General features: G+C 37.4%; 1 long non-coding RNA gene across 1 annotated transcript; it reads left to right on the plus strand.

The window, feature by feature from the left end:
* The first annotated feature begins 1072 nt into the window (after window positions 1-1072).
* LOC123819662 lies at window positions 1073-2449 on the plus strand. The gene is made up of 3 exons (XR_006785847.1): window positions 1073-1127; window positions 2099-2202; window positions 2313-2449. It is a non-coding gene; the product is annotated as an uncharacterized LOC123819662 (long non-coding RNA).
* Window positions 2450-12737: the final 10288 nt, after the last annotated feature.

Consider the following 12737-nt stretch of genomic DNA (forward strand, 5'->3'; position numbering starts at 1 on the left):
GGAAAATGGGACAACTGTAATAACATAAAACGACAAGAAAAAAAGAAAAAGAAAACAAAAAAAAACTGTCATTCCTGAATATTTTCACTGGATATATATTTCTGTGTTAACAGTTTTTTTCTTTCAGCACTACCCTGATTAGAAGAGCTGATGGACAGGCTCAAAGGGTTAGCTGAAAGCACAGGCTAGCCAAATGACATCATGCCAGCTAGAGGCATAACTGCTTAGCAGGCTGCTATTTTTCTCCCTCCAAAAATTACTCCACTGATAAAGACCCAGGGGTTGCAAGTGCAGCCTATGGTGTTTTGAATTTCATATAGGCAAGAGAACAGCATCTGACTGGGAAGAGCCTAATTGATCTGGACATATTGGATTGGCCTAAAAGTTTTTTTTTTATAAGATGGCTGTAGTAGTGCTTAGTTGTCTTTAACTTCATTTGAAACAACTTTATTAGATTGTGTTGTGACAGCTTTCACATCAGCGTGCATTTAAAAAATTATCAGAATTGGTGAATTTTTGTGTAGCCATTTTAACATTGAAGATGGAAGAAAATATGCAACATTTTTGGCATATTATGCTTATTATTTCAAGAAAGGTAAAAATGCAACTGAAACACACAAAAAAGATTTGTTCAGTGTATGCAGGTGCTGTGGCTGATCGAACATGTTAAAAGTGGTTTGCAAAGTTTTGTGCCAGACGATGCCACATGGTCAAGAAAACCAGTAGAAGTTGATAGGGATCAAATGGAGACATTAACTGAGAACAATCAATGTTACACCACACAGGAGATAGCCGGCAAACTCAAAATATCCAAATCAATAAAGTTATTAGTGAAAATGAAAACTTTGTCTTTTATTTTACAGGAAAAAACAGATTGACTTTTTGGCCAAACCAATATATGAGCCAGCTTAGAAGAGTGATTATAATGATAGACTTTGGAATAACACACAGTTGGCTTTGAATCCTAGATTTATGACTTATTGTGAAACTGAGGGTAAGTGCTACTTCTCCAAGCCTTAGTTTCCTAATCTGTTAAAAATAGGATAATAATGTTTACTCACTTCCCTCTCTAGGTGATTGTGGAGACCAATTTATGTAATCTAAAGAAAAAATGTTTGGCACAGGCAGTGAGTACTCAATGAATGTTAGCTTTTTTATTATTCTTTGATTGTGTTGTGGGTATCAACAGTCACTGCTCACCTTGGTTCTTCTAAGAGGATACAAGCCAGGGCATAGTCAAGGGCATGACCTTTCTTGGGTGGGCAAAGGAGTCATCATGTTTTTCATGCTGAAACTACATCAGTTCCTTAAGTCAAACATTACCAGAACTAACAATGAATTACTTTTTAAAAACCTGCTATGAAATTCAGAACAATTTTCAATGGTGAATCTCTTTCTTTAAAACAAAAAATTCATATAAGGAAATGCTAATATTTCAAGAAAATTCTTTGAGGGATCTTGATTGACATGTGTAAATGCTGTAGTTCAATTTGCATTTAAATAGGCATTCTTAATACTTCCTTTTAAGTGGGCCATATTTCTCTCTTGTAAAACTAAAAATTGATTTCTCCTTTTTAGCACGAGGGTTCATGGTTAAGAGGTGTGGTGCAGCTGTTCTTTTATGTCTTCTACTCAGTGTGGAAGTAGCCTTGCCAGATGGAGCAAGCCAGAAGTGAACAATAGAAATATATTTTTTTAAATGTGCTTCTGTAAAGGATTGATCAGTGGTTTAACAAAGCTTGACATCAGCATGACATTCTCTCCATAAATGCACAAGGCTGCCCAGAAAAATCTCCCCTATTTACAAGCACAGTCAGTCTTCCATCTCTCATTTCTCCTTGATAACACAGTGACTCTTAAAATGCACTCTGGGAATGGGCTTTCTTTGCCTTCCCTCCCTCTACACTGGCATGGGAGAGTTCCCTGAAAAAGCCTCCAGTAATAGAATCTTCCAGATGAGATAGAATTCTCATCTGGAATTTATTACTAAAGTAACTCTTGAACAGGTGTTGGGCACATGTTCCCAGTCTCCTGAGAAGGGGACTCATAGCGTGGAGCTTGGAATTGATTGAGGTCTCTTATTCAAATCTTCCTTTAGGTCTGCTGATGGTCTGTGGCAAGAAGTACGAAAGATTCACCCAAATCCACCTTCCGTTCTGGGCACACAGCTGGACCACATTTCCCTGCCTCCCTTGTAGTTAGGTATGGTCATATGCCTGAGTTTTATCTGAAAGTAATATGTCTGCCTTTCAGGTTTAGTTGATATAAACCTCCCATAAATTGCTTGTTCTTTTCTCCTTCTGACTGGTTAGAAGGAGGTGACTCCCAGAGCAACCCTGGAAATGTGTTGAAGATGGCAGTGCCTCCATCAGCTTGGGCTGCCTGAAGGACCGTTCTGTCCACCTGTTCACTTGCTCAGTATGTTTTGTGAGCAAGAAATAAACTTGTATTAAATGTGAACCATTACATATTTGGGGGTTTGTTTGCTACAGCAGTTAACTTATTCTAACTATAACTTACTTTTTCCCTATGCTTTCAGTCACAAGTATACATTTTTTTTTCAGGGCTGTGAGTTCTGCTGACACAGGACCAGTACTCCTTGAAGCATCTAGTATAACTTTAACACTCATACATCTCCTTTTCTGGGAATCTGTGTTCCAGGTATTGTCCAATGATGCTAAAGTAGTTCTTTCTCAGAACGGATGGCATTTCCACCCCACTGAATCGCTTTGAGGACCTTTTTCTTTTTTAAAACAGTCACAATTTTAGTTTAACGACTCATTCATTTCACTGTCTGTTGAATAAATCATTCATTCATTTGATTATCTGTTCTCAAAAATGTTCCAGACATGGAAGGCAGTTTATAAGGAGAATAAAATACAACAAAACAGTCTGTGAAAACCAGGCATGAGGAAAGAGTGGAAAACAAGGGTAGAATCAACAAACGGAGTCAGGAAATTAGCTAATGTACCCTCAGGGCTCACCTTATTAGCCCCTGTCTTCTCTAACATCTTTTTCCTGAAACTGCTCCTGGTCGCTCCCTCTACCTCCTTTTTCATACATCCTAATTTCTTGGGAGACCATTTCTTTAATCATTTCCTGATGGCCCCAAGTTTCCATATCCTCCTATGGGATCCTTGGTGGCTTCTCACTTCCTTGAACTTCATTTAGGCAGTTGGACAGTTTGATGTGGGAAGCATTAACTCAGGAAGTCATTTTTTAAAAATCTGAGTCTGAGTATTTTTCTATGCACTGTAATTATTTTCATTTTCTATTTTTCCTTTTGTTTTTATTCTAATCTGTCACTGATCTTTCTATTGTGTTTCTTCTTTTATTGACATATAGGCATTCTTCACATCTAAACTATTAATAATATTTTAAATATTTATGTTGCAAATATTTTTCCCAGTCTGCCTTTTGTCTTTTGAAAAATATATATACAAGTTACATAATTTTTTGAATTTGTTCCTTTTTTTCTTTAAACTCTTTATTTTGAACAGTTTTTGGTTGACAGCAAAACTGAGGGGAAGGTACAGAGAGTTTCCATAAACTCCCTGCCCCCACACATGCATAGCCCTCCTTGTTATCAAAGTGGCACATGTGTTATGTGGAACCTAATGAACCAACTGAACTAACAAGCAAAGTAGAGATAGACTCATAGATAGAGAGCAGGCTGACTGCTCTTGGGGAAGAGTTGAGATGGGTGGAAGGATTGAGTAAAAAAAGGAAAAGAGAAAGAACTCATGGACACAGACAACAGTGTGGTGATTGCAGGCTGGGCAGAGGGTTGGATGGAGATGAAAGAGGTTATGGCGGGATAAATGGTAATGGAAAAATACAATAAAAATAATGTCAATAAATAAATGTAACCAATTCACAATATTTTAAAAAACTGATAAACATACACTGACACATTATTAACGCAATTCATAGGTAACATTAGAGTTCACTCTTGGAGTAGTACATTCCATGGTTTTGGACAAATGTATGATGACATGTATTCACTACCATAGTATTATATAGAATAGTTTCACTGCCCCCCAAAATATCCTCTGTACTCTGCTGATTCATCCCTCCCTCCACCCAACCCTTGGCAACCACTTGTCTTTTCACTGCCTTTTCCAGAATGTCATATAGTTGGAATCATATATTTTCTAGCCTTTTCAGATTCGCTTCTTTAACTTGGTAATGTGCGTTTAATTGTCCTCCATTCATTTCCTTTCATAGCTCAATAGTTTCTTTTTGACCCTCTCTCTTTTTGAGAGAGAGAGAGAGAGAGAAGAGGAAGGGAGAGATAGAAAGATCAATAGGTTGCCTCCTGTACCTGTATGTGCCTGGATCATACATATCCCTACCGAGAATAGAACCTGCAACCTAGATAAGTGCCCTGATGGGGAATCGAACCTACAACCTTTGAATTACCAAACGATGCTCCAACCGAGTGAGCCATACTGGCTAGGGCAATAGCTTATGCTTTTAGTGCCGAATAATGTTACATTGTCTGAGTGTATCACAGTTTATCCATTTACCTACTAAAGGACATCTTGGTTGCTTCCAAGTTTTGGCAATTATAAATAAAACTTTCATAAACATCTTGTGCAGGTTTTCATGTGGAGAGGTTTCACATCCTTTGTGTAAATACCAAAGAGTGTAATTATTGGATCATATAATAAAAGTATGTTTAGTTTTATAAGAAACCACCAAACTGTCTTCCAAAGTGGCTGTACTCATTTTGCATTCCCTTTAGTAACAGAAAGAAAGTTCCTGTTGTTCCACAAACTCGCCAGCATTTGGTATTATCAGTGTTCTGGATTTTGACCATTTTAATAGGTATGTAGTATTAGTATCTCATTGTTGTTTTAATTTGCACTTCCCTAATAACATATGATGTAGAGCATCTTTTATGTGCTTATTTTTCATCTGTGTATCTTCTTTGTGAGGACTCTGTTAAGATCTTTGGCCCATTTTTTATTTTTATATTTTAAAGATTTTATTTAGAGAGACAGGAAGGGAGGGATAAGAAGAGGTAGGGAAACATCCATTGATTGCCTCTTGCACACCTGCAACCAGGGACCTGGTCTGAGAGCCAGGCATGTGCCCTGACTAGGAATCAAACCAGTGACTTTTGGCTTTGCTGAACAATGCCCAACCTGCTAAGCCTTGCTGGTAAGGGCCTTTGGCCCATTTTTTAATTGGGTTGTTTGTTTTCTTATTGTTGAGTTTTAAGAGTTCTCGTATATTTTGGATAATAATTCTTTATCATATATGTCTTTTGCAAATATATTCTTTCAGTCTGTGACTTGTCTTCTCATTCTCTTGAGACTGTATTTTGATTGCATTGCAATCAAATCGAACTATCTATTATTTCTTTCATGGATTGTGCTTATGGTGTTGTATCTAAAAAGGAATTACCATGCCTGAGGTCATCTAGGTTTTTTCCTATATTATCTTCTAGAAGTTTTACAATTTTGCATTTTATATTTAGGTATATGATCCACTTTGAGTTAATTTTTGTAAAGGGTATAAAGTCTATGTCTAAATTTATTTTTATTTCTTTTTGCAAATGAATGTCCAATCGTTATAGCACCTTTGGTTGAAAAGACTATTTTTGCTTCATTGGATTGCGTTTGCTCTTCTCTCAAAGATTAGTTGAAAGAGTGCTGTAGCGCATTTTAATACGGTTCCTTTTCCCTTCCTACTGCTGGCAGCAGAAGGGATTCCCCCCGTTGATATTTACTGTGAGAATCTGTTTGAGCTCCTGAGATAAATCTCACAAAATTTTTTGGGGGGGTCCCCCTATTATTGGGTTGCTCTGTTGTATCACTCTCAGACTTGTCTACATGTAGCCTCTAACAATTCAAATTTTCTTACCCTGGCACCATTTCCTTTAGTAGTTTCTGCTTCTGAGCCGGTTGTGGTAAGCCATGACTCCTGTATTCACCTGTCTGTCTCACTGTTGGGGACAGCAGTCTGCATCCTCACCTGTCTTAGGGATCAATAATTATTGTTATTTTTTTTTTTTTAATTCTGTTCTGCTTTATACTGGTTTTTAGGATGGAGTGGTGACTTCCAAGCTCCTTACATGCAGGACAGGAAACCAGAAGTCAAATCATTATTTTGTACTCCCTAAAAAATTATGTCACAATCCTTATTTGCATAAGTAGTACATTATATATGTCTATAAAAATTCAAAGAGCACAGATTGTATAATGGAAATATCCTCTTTTAACCTTTCCTCATGTGTTCATCATGTCACTTCCTTCCCTGGGGGGAAAAACACTTATCTATCACATTGGTATGTATCCTTTGAAATATTTAACTTTCTACATACATTTACATGTTCATATAGGGATCACACATGTATATGCGCAAAAATGGGATCATGCTGTATTTATTATTCTGTGATTTTCTTTTTCGCTTAGTGTATGTTTGGAGAACTTTCTACGTTACATATCTGGATCTATCTAAAAAGGTTCCGTTATGTTGAGAGTTTGTTTAACCATTCTTTTATCCATGCACACTTAGGTTGTTTCCAATTTTTATTGTAAATGATACTACAACAAAATTCTTCCTTCTACTTGGAACATATTTGGGAACATTTCTCTAAGATATCTTGAAGAGGAATTGCTGGATATCTTAAACACTTAAAGATTATTTTATAAATCTGATGGATAAAAAAATCCATTTCTTGTTTTAAAGTACGATTCACTGATTTCTAGTGAGATTGAGGATTTTTCACATACTTATTGGCTATTTATAACTTTTGTATTCTGTAATGATAATCTTTTCTTTTCTAATATATTTTATTGATTATGCTGTTACAGTTGTCCCATTTTCCCCCTTCACTCCCCTTCACCCTGCCCACCCTTCCCCACCCACATTCCCCTCCTTTAGTTCATGTCCATGTGTCATAAGTTCTTTAGCTTCTACATTTCTCATACTATTCTTGCCCTCCTGCTATCTATTTTCTACCTATTGTCTGTGCTACTTATTCTCTGTATCTTTTCCCCCTCTCTCCTCCTCCCACTTCCCTGTTGCTAACCCTCCATGTGATCTCCATTTCTGTGGTTCTGTTCCTGTTCTAGTTGTTTGCTTAGTTTCTTTTTGTTTTAGGTATGGTTGTTACTAACTGTGAGTTTGATGTCTTTTTTTACTGTTCATATTTTTTATCTTCTTTTTCTTAGATAAGTCCCTTTAACATTTCATATAATAAGGGCTTGGTGATGAAGAACTCCTTTAACTTGGCCTTATCTGAGAAGCACTTTATCTGCCCTTCCATTCTAAATGAGAGCTTTGCTGGATAGAGCAATCTGGGATGTAGGTCCTTGCCTTTCATGACTTGGAATACTTCTTTCCAGCTCCTTCTTGCCTGTAAGGTCTCTTTTGAGAAATCAGCTGATAGTCTGATGGGAACTCCTTTGTAGGTAACTATCCCCTTATCTCTTGCTGCTTCCAGAATTCTCTCCTTCATTTTTACCTTGGGTAATGTAATTATGATATGCCTTGGCATGTTTCTCCTTGGGTCCAACTTCTTTGGGACTCTCTGAGCTTCCTGGACTTCCTGGAAGTCTATTTCCCTTGCCAGATTAGGGAAGTTCTCCTTTATTATTTGTTCAAATAACTTTTCACTTGTTGTTTTTCTTCTTTCCCTTCTGGTACCCCTATAATTCAGATGTTGGAACGTTTAAAGATGTCCTGGAGGTTCCTAAGCCTCTCCTCATTTTTTTGAATTCTTGTTTCTTCATTCTTTTCTGTTTGGTTGTTCCTTTCTTTCTTCTGGTCCCTTCCATTGATTTGAAACCCAGTTTCCTTTCCATCACTATTGGTTCCCTGTGCATTTTCCTTCATTTCTCTTATGGTAGCCTGCATTTGTTCATCTAATTTATGACCAAAGTTAACCAATTCTATGAGCATCCTGATCACCAGTGCTTTGAAGTGTGCATCTGATAGGTTGTCTATCTCTCAATCACTTAAAAAAACTGGCTGTGGGGCTTTTAATTCTGTTTGAGCCATCTTTTTAATTTAGTTTTAATTTTTTTCTTTGGTATGGTTGTGCCTGTTACTTATGAGGGGCGGAGCCTTAGGAGTTCACCAGGGCAGGGCACCTCAGGCGCTGGGTTGTGACGTTGTATGTGGGGGCGGGGTCTGAGAGGGAACAATGGTGCCTGCTCTGCTCTCTCTAGGACTTCAGTCCCCTTTGCTGCTTCCCACAAGCAAATTGAGCTCTTCTGGTGCTGGCTCCTGGGCAGGTGGGCTTGTGTACTTTCTTGGACTCTGTGGGTCTCCCCAAGGAGCCTCCTGTGAGGCTGAGAGAATCTCCCGGCCTCAACTCCCACAGGTGTTTTCAATCGGTGCCTTCAGGCTTTGTTTCCTGGCACTGGGGTCCCTGGGTTGCACGGTCTGTGTTGCTGCCTGTTTTCGCTTAGTTTGTCTGCGCGAATGTGTGGCTGCAGACTGCCAGCTGCCTTGGCTCCTCACTGGGTCTGCTCGTTGCTTCCCACGCCCAGGGTCTGCCACCAGTCGGTCAGCTGCCCCCCGCGCTTCTGGGGTCCGCCAACTGCTGTCTGTGCCCTGCGGGCCGGTGTCTGCCAGCCACCGCTTTTTCCTGCTGGGACCCCTCGACCCCTCTCCGTAGGCCTCCGACGCCACCCCTCCTTACCAGACTGGATGTATGGTATTCAGACTTCCGTTTGGTTAATTTCTCTCTGTTCTGGTTGTTTTTTTGTTTCTAAATTCTTGTCCTTAGTTTTGGTTGCGCTAGGAGGCACAGTGCAACTACCTATGCCTCCATCTTGGCCGGAAGTCCAATAATCTTTTGATTTATATGTTATAAATCCATTCTTCCTGTTTCTCATTTGTCCTTTAAACTTTGCTTATGGTGTCGTTTGTGGTTAGGTTCTTCTGTTTAATGAAGTCAAGTTCACCAATCTTTTATTTTTTCGCTTGAGAAAAATTTTCCTTGCCACAAGCTCACAAATATATCCTCCTAGTTTTCTTCTGCACAAAATTGTGTAAATGAGAGAGAAACAGGCTAGTTGTTCAGCAGACCCTTTCCTTTTTCTCCTGAGTGCATAGCCAGACTTGATATCCCAACATTCTTGGCAGCTGGATGCGGCCCTGCCATTGAGTTCTGGCCAATGGAATGTGGGCAGAAGTGAAGTGCCGTCTTCTGGGACTTGCCTGTCTGATTTTTTATGCCCTTTTCCTGTTTGGTTGACTGTAATGGATACAACCTCCATGGAGAAATGGGGAGCTATGGATAGTGGAACAGTAATTTAGAAAAAGCCTGGATGTGACTCACTACTTGGAGAGGAGCTAGTCAATGAGAAACAATTGTTTTAACTTTTACGTAAGTTTTAAGCTGCTGAGATTTGGGGGCTTATCTGTTCTAGCCACTAATTACCTTAACCAATATATATTTACATATATGTAATATCTATATCTTAATATGATTGATAAAATAACTTATTTTTATGGTTGGTATGCGATAAGGATCTAACTGAATTATCCTTCCCCCAAATGGATAGCCAATTTGTTGGGATCATTTGTCTCTTTTCAATCTATATAAAATGTTACTCTCATCATATATTTGACTGTGCTATATACAATTGCCAATTTTTGGCCATTTTGACCTCTAAAAAAGCAGTTTCAGTCAAGTTAATATTAAATTCCTCATATGTATTAGCATGTTTATAGACTTCCTGTCTATGCCCATCAGTCTATGTTTCTCTACCAGTAGCTTACTGTTTTAATAACTGTAGCTTTATAGTATATTTCATATCAGGTAGTGGAAGATAAATTTTACAGTCAGTCAGTCAAGTTCTATAAAAAATCCTGCCAGGATTTTGAGTGGAATTGCATTATATTTATACTATATAGATTAATTATTTGGGAATCAACATTTCTATAAAATAAAGTTTTTTCATCTGGGAGTTTGAATATAAGTAAGATAAAACTTGTCCACAAATAATTAAAAATGTGTAAGTCTCAGCTCTAGGAAAGCCAGAGGTTTAATGGCCACTGCTTAGATCTTCCTAAACTATGGGTATGATGGGTAATTTACTCACTGGGGCATTTTGAACTTTAGGCTGTATCTGGTCTTCTCTGGTTTTTGTAAGGGAAGAAATGCTGTTATTTATTTACTTATTAATTTTCTGCATCTCTCCACTACAGTCTAAGTACCACAGAATTTGGGCTTAGCCTCCTGTGCTCACTTCAGTTTCTCCAGTGCTTACAACAGAGCTTGATGCATCACAGATCCTTAATAAATGTTTGTCAAATGGAGGAAAGAATGAAAATGAGGACTCTAGCCTTTAATGATGATGGTGATTTGCATCTAGTACATGATATATAAGATGTACATCACGGCATAAGAGCACCCATTTCTTCTGGCTCTTATGTGTGCCCACAGCTGCATCTATTGAGCAATGCTGAATTGTTAGAAATGGTATATAAAATGGCAGTGATGAGTTAAGCATTCACAAGCATGGCCTTAGACTAAATATTGCAACAAATAAACAGTTACTTATCTCAGCATTGTTTGTAGGAGCAAAAGATTGGAAAAATTCCAAATGTAAATCAATAGGGAAATGGTTAAAAAAACTATGGCATATTCATATAATGGAATACCATGTATCTGGTTAAAAAAAGAAGAATTGATATGGAAAGATTTTCAGGATAAACTGCATTATAAATAAAAAATGAAAGTGCAGAGTAGACTATATAATAGGCAAACTTTTGTTGGAAAAAAGAGAAGGAAATAAAAGTACATGTTCTTGTTTGCTTCTAGATGTATTAAAAAACTCTAAAAGGGTTAAAAGAAGTTAATAAAACTGATTACCTGTTGGAGCACTGATGGGAACTGTGGTGTGACACTTTTCACTGTATACTTTTTAAAGATTTTATTTATTTACTTACATTTTTAAGATTTTATTTATTTTTAGTGAGGGGAAGGGAGGGAGAAAGAGAGGGAGAGAAACACCAGTGTGTGGTTGCCTCTCATGCACCCCCTACTGGGGAGCTGGCCTGCAACCCAGGCATGTGCCCAGATTGGGAATCAAACTGGCGACCTTTTTGTTTGCAGGGCAGTGTTCAATCCACTGAGCCACACCAGCCAGGACTCACTGTATACTTTTATATATTGTTTGATCCTTGAACAATGTGAATATATTACCATTTAAAGGTCATGTAAAATATAAAAATGATGAAGGTAACAATTATATATCATCTAAGAAATAGCCTGTATCCATTAGTTGGTACAATAAAGAAATGAAATTATTGCCGATCTGTACATACTTAGAGGATTTTGTGTCTTTGGCACAGTTGTTAACTGTTTGTAGAAATAACATATAAGAGTTTTTCTCAGTCACGCATCAGGGTTAGAGTGCTTTTGTTCTTTTCAGGCTACAAAGCTCAGGGCACATTGAATAGTTTCAGTGAAATTTCTGTTTTGCTGCAAAGTGTTTCAGCCTTGTCCTCTTAGTTCAAGTTAGATCAATTAAATATTTTAAAATAATTTCAGAGCACAGTGGTCCCACAGAACTAATAAGTGACTTGCCCACAGATCACTTATTCACCAAAATAACTAAATTTATTAACAAATGTAAAGTATAGAATTGCAAATATTGGACATTTTCTGCTGCCATGGCCTGGTTCATTCATTTTCCTCATTAATATTAACCATCCTTTCCAATGTGATTGTAAGAGTCATTGTCTTTTAAATTCGTATTGTGAACAGAGTTGATGAAGCTCTTGCTTATGGTTTGGAAGCTTTGGTTTTAAAAATAGCTTCATCGTTATCTTAAAAAATGTACCATTATCAGAAAATATTGATTATGAACTGTATCGAGAAGTTACATAAATTCCGCCATGATCTTCTAGGGATTTATAATGAAAGATTTATTTTAAACTTGAAGTTACATAATGTAGATTCAATAATAGCAAAAAGTTCTCTGTAAAGTGCAGCATACAAACATATGGTATGGTTATATTTTGGAAAACATTGTTATATGAAAATAATATGAAAAAAGGTAGAAGTGACATAAAGGAAGAACGGGCAATTCAGGTTGGGAAAACAGATGAAAGTATACTTCTAATAAACATAATCAGCTTTCAGTTAGGTATAAAGGCCCCACAAATGTTCAGGTTATTAACTGATACTCACCAACCACTGGGTAATCATGCATCTAATGAAAGTGAGTACTAATGGCTCAAGGAACTGCAAGTCAAATTATGAAGTTTTATTAAAATTTTTCTCTACCTGTCTTTAATTATTTAGATCCAATCTAATTTTCCTTCAAAATTAAGGTCTGGGGCTTAAGGTAATTTATGTGACTGAACATTTAGAAATAGATGTCCTGTCTACCTCTGTGTAAATCACTGAGACAGAGTACAGTATGTTTCCACAGTGCTGTTGTTGAAACACATTCTTCTAAATTTATTAAAATAACATGCACTGGAAAGAGCATAATGGAAGCTTTGTCCCTGAACACTAAAATCTAGAGGGCCTCCAAATTCCCTTTCACTTTTACCTAAACTTGTTGTCTGGACATAGAGAAAGCCAAAAATAAAGGTCAAAAGTCTAAGATTATGAAGTATTCAGGGTGAGGAGAAATTGTATGTATTTAGCTTCTTGAATATGTGTTTTTTGGACTATAAGACGCACTCCCCCACCCCAAATTTGGGAGGAATAATGGTTATTAATGCTGGTGTTGAGTTCTGTTTACATTTACATTGGT

This window comes from Phyllostomus hastatus, unplaced genomic scaffold (assembly GCF_019186645.2).
Source record: "Phyllostomus hastatus isolate PE091 unplaced genomic scaffold, TTU_PhHast_1.1 phas_contig_34, whole genome shotgun sequence".
NCBI lineage: Eukaryota > Metazoa > Chordata > Mammalia > Chiroptera > Phyllostomidae > Phyllostomus > Phyllostomus hastatus.